Raw genomic sequence first — 5,203 nt, 5'->3', positions numbered from 1 at the left:
GAGACAGCTTGACTCCCACAAAGCTCTGTCCCTCATCTCAAGGATATGTCAAGTCAGGATTTCCATAGTTTGTCATCCTGTGCTTCTTATCAAAGCAGTATATTATCCAAATAAAATACAACATGTCACCTACATTAGCCCAGGTGATGAAAACATCTGGAGCCATCCAGTAGGCACTATTATCTACAGTAGACTTTCATAATCAAGTCCTGTTTCTGCTCACAGTAGACATGTAAATGTATTTTTACAAATGCAAATAATTTAATATGGATTGTAGTATGTGGAATGTATGGAAACATGAATAGAGCTGCTTTATAATATAAGCTAGTTTAACATAATAGAATCAGAGAGCATGACAGCAGAGATTCATGCACTACTTCCCTTTTCAAAAGTAGGGGCTTTTTCCACACCTGGTAAAAGAGAAAATGAAAAATACAAATGCTTAATGCATTTTGTCAGGACCAACATGCCTTTTTTGTAGTGCTCTAGATCCTTGACAGGTCTACAAAAATAAAATACATCTGACATCACTGGTTAGAGTCTCAAGCTTTGTATTTCATGTAAGTTTTCAGACATTTCAAGTTGAACTAAGATTGTCATCCTTATATGAGCTTCTGTCATAATGAGCAAGTACCCACAGAATGTTTGCACATTAAGGCACACTAATCTTGTAAAGAACTCCCTCCCCCAAGCACTGCAGTGTCGACGTTCCCCCTTGCCACTTCCCCACTGGTGCTTCCATCTTTCCCCTGTTATCTTCTGGGTTCAGGAGTCTTCTGCCATCTTGATTGGGTGGGCTGGGATGATGTAGCTTCTATGCATGTGCACAGCAATCAGTTTATTTCTGCTCTTACAGGCACCAGAATTATGCACTAAGCTTTGTAGGCATGGCTGTCTATACAATTGCAAAAAAACTACTAGCAGGTAGGGATGGGCCGAACACCCCCCGTTCGGTTCACATCCTGAACATGCGAACAGACCGAAAGTTAACGCGAACATTCGAACACCGTTAAAGTCTATGGGACTCGAACATGAGAAATCAAAAGTGCGAATTTTAAAGGCTAATATGCAAGTTATTGTTCTAAAAAGGGTTTGGGGACCCGGGTCCTGCCCCAGGGGACATGTATCAATGCAAAAAAAAATTTAAAAACCACTGTTTTTCAGGGAGCAGTGATTTTAATGATGCTTAACCACTTCAGCCCCGGAAGGATTTACCCCCTTCCTGACCAGTGCGTTTTTTGCGATTCGGCACTGCGTTACTTTAACTGACAAGTGCGCGGTCGGGTCGTGCTACGTGGCTCCCAAACAAAATTCTTGTCCTTTTTTTTTTCACAAATAGAGCTTTCTTTTGGTGGTATTTGATCACCTCTGCAATTTTTATTTTGTGCGCTATAAACAAAATAAGAGTGACAATTTTGAAAAAAAACGCATTTTTTTTATTTTTACATTTTGCTATAATAAATATACCCCAAAAAAATCGCAATAAGCGTTTATTGATTGGTTTGCGTGAAAGTTATAGCGTTTACAAAATAGTGGATAGTTTTATGGCATTTTTATTAATTTTTTTTTTTTTTACTAGTAATGGCGGCGATCAGCGATTTTTATTGTGACTGCGACATTATGGCCAACATGTCGGACATTTTTGACACATTTTTGGGACCATTGTAATTTATACAGCAATCAGTGCTATAAAACTGCACTGATTCCTGTGTAAATGACACTGGCAGTGAAGGGGTTAACCACTAGGGGGAGGGAAGGGGTTAAATCAGTACTAGGGATGTGTACTAACTGTAGGGGGATGGGCTGTGTGTGACACGTCACTGATCTCTGATCCCGATGACAGGGAGCAAAGATCAGTGACACTGTCACTAGGCAGAACGGGGAGATGCTGTTTACATCAGCATCTCCCCGTTCATTCTCTCCGTGAGGTGAACGCGGGACCCGACTCGGCGCCGGCGGCGCGCACGCACGGCGGCAAATTCAAAGTAACGTACAGGTAAGTTACTTTGCGCAGCCATGCCATTCTGCCAACGTATATCTACAGGAGGCGGTCGGCAAGTGGTTAAAGTGAAAAAATAAAAGTGAAATATTCCTTTAAATATCGTACCTGGGGGGTGTTTATAGTATGCCTGTAAAGTGGCGCATGTTTCCCGTGCTTAGAACAGTCCCTGCACAAAATTACATTTTTAAAGAAATAAAAGTCATTTAAAACTGCTTGCGGCTTTAATTTAATGTCGGGTCCCGGCAATATGGATGAAAATCAGTGAGACAAATGGCATGGTTACCCCCCCCCCCAGTCCATTACCAGGCCCTTTGGGTCTTGTATGGATATTAAGGGGAACCCCGCACCCAAATTTAAAAAAGGAAAGGCGTATACAGGCAGTGCAAACAAGACAGGGACTGTAGGTTTGTTCTTATGTAGAATCTGTTTGTAATTTGGAACAGGTACATTTTGTGAGTGTAGCTCCAGCCAAAAAATCTATTTTAAAGCTTATTGGAAAACATAGGGAAGGGTTATCATCCCTGTAACATTTGTTTTGCTGTCTGTGCCCCTGTTCAGAAGATTTCACCTCACTTTCTGTCCCAATGACAATGGATTTTGAACATTTGGGTTTTTTAAGGGAAACAAGGATTGGTGATAAATCAGTGGAAGAGACACCTTTTTCCCATATTAACTCTTACAGGAGAGAATTTCCCTTCCTAGGGGTAGATTTCCTCTCCCTTCCTGTTGTCTCCTTCAGTTTGTAAGTAGGAGTCATTTGTAAGTAGGAGTCGTTTGTAAGTCGGATGTTTGAAAGTAGAGGCCTGCCCTATATACTCAGCAACTCAGCAGAAAATTGGTGTTGGTGGTACCAGAACACTGTAAGCCCTCACAGTTACTCTTGCTGGGCACTGGAATGGGCCCTGCTGTGAAATATTATATCAAGAATTGTAATTACATGCCTCTGTTGAACAGGGTCAGGAAAATTGGGCTTTAGGCACTGGTGCTGGTGCTACAACACTGCAACCTCTCACAGATACTCTAGTTAAGGGCAGGAACAAGCCCTGCTGTAAAATATTACAGCAAACATTGTAATTACATGCTCCTGTTAAACAGGAGCAGAAAAATTGGGATTTACGCACTGGTGCCACAACAATGCAATCCCTCACAGATACTCTAGTTGAGTGCAGGAATGAACCCTGCTACAAAATATTACAGCAAAAATTGTAATTACATGCCCCTGTTAAACAGGAGCAGAAACATTGGGCTTTAGGCACTGGTGCTGGTGCCACAACACTGCAACCCCTCACAATTACTCTAGTTAAATGCAGAAAAGAGCCCTGCTGCAAAATATTACAGCAAAAATTGTAATTACACGCCCCTGTTAAACAGGAGCAGAAAAATTGGGCTTTAGGCACTGGTGCCACAACACTGTAACCCCTCACAGATACTCTAGTTGAGTGCAGGATTGAGCCGTGCTGCAAAATATTAAAGCAAAAATTGTAATTACGCACCCCTGTTAAACAGGGACAGAAAAATTGGGCTTTAGGCACTGGTGCTGGTGCCACAACACTGCAGCCCCTCACAGATACTCTAGTTGAGAGCAGGAACGAGCCGTGCTGCAAAATATTAAAGCAAAAATTGTAATTACGCGCCCCTGTTAAACAGGGACAGAAAAATTGAGCTTTAGGCACTGGTGCTGGTGCCCAGAACCAAAAATGTTCTTAGAAGCTATCAACATGAACATTGAGGAGGAATAGGATAGTCACTGGGCACAACAGGATAGTCAGTCAGCATCAGCATAGGCAGTCTTCAAGGGATATCGCATTCATTAAAAAATTATTCGGTTACATCAGCATCAGGTGCTTGGTAGCTGGTTCATTTTTATGAAGGTGAGCCGATCAACTGAGTCAGTGGACAGGCACACTCTGTGATCGCTTACAAAGCCTCCAGCGGCACTGAATGTGTGTTCCAAAAGAACACTGGATGCAGGACAGGCCAGTAGCTCAATTGCAAACTGTGCGAGCTCTGGCCAGTGATCCAACCTCAGTAACCCAGTGGATTTTCAGTTGGAAAGGTCTCCAAGTCTGATCTTGCCCCTAGATATTGCTGCACCATGTACAACAGACTCTGGTGATGGTTGCTGGAACTGATCATACCTTGGGGCTGCGGACTAAAAAATTGTCTGAACGCATCGGTCAGACGGCCACCTTCTCCACCGCTCCTTCTGTGACTGACCGAAGCGTCAGCAACACGTTGTCCAGGACCAGTAATTTGTACCCTCCCAGGCTCTGGAAATGCGTTGCACAAACCTTTCTGCAAGGCCTCCCGAAGATGTTTTGTCCTCTGCTCCCTCTGCGATGGCTGGATAAGTCCTGCAACCTTACCCTTGTAACGTAGTTCAAGAAGGGTTGCCAGCCAGTAGTGATCCCTCTTCTTGATCACACTTATCCGAGGGTCCTTTCACAGGCTTTGCAGGATCAGGGATGCCATACAGCGTAGGTTTGCTGAGGCATTCGATCCGGAGTCCTCTGGGTCACTAAGGACGACCTGATCCGCAGCCACTTCCTCCCAGCCACGTACAAGTCCATGAGTTTCTGGGGACTGTAAATGATTCCTTGAAGACTGTTGCTGATGTTGAGTGCTAGGCTCCACCTCCATGCTGACACAATCCTCATCCTCCTCCTCCTCTTCCTGTGAGATCGACGGGCCTGCAGGAATACTGTCTGGATAAAGGGGGCTTTGAGAGGTAAGGAAGTCCTCCTCTTCCTCCCTCTGTTCTGCCTCAAGTGCCCTGTCCATTATTCCATGCAGCGTGTGCTCCAACAGGTAGACAAGAGGGACAGTATCACTGATGCATGCACTGTCACTGCTCACCATCAAATGGTGACAGGACAGTGCATACACCCTTGATCATGAGCCACTGGTGTGGCGAAATAAAGCCAAGCTCCCCTGACCCTGTCCTGGTGCCATACTCGCACAGGTACTCATTGATGGCCCTCTGCTGCATGTGTCGCTGCTGCAGCATTGCCAACATTGAGTTCCACCTGGTGGGCATGTCACAGATGAGGCGGTTCTGGGCAGGTTGCATTCCTTTTGAAGGTCAGCCAGCCGAGCACTGGCATTATATGACCTGTAGAAATGCCCACAGGATATCCTGTAATCCAAGGTACCTACACAAAAACCGCTGCACCACAAAATTAAGGACATGAGCCAAACAGG

This window comes from Aquarana catesbeiana, linkage group LG05 (genome assembly GCF_042186555.1).
Source record: "Aquarana catesbeiana isolate 2022-GZ linkage group LG05, ASM4218655v1, whole genome shotgun sequence".
Classification (NCBI taxonomy): Eukaryota; Metazoa; Chordata; class Amphibia; order Anura; family Ranidae; genus Aquarana; species Aquarana catesbeiana.
Note: the sequence above shows the minus strand (reverse complement) of the source record.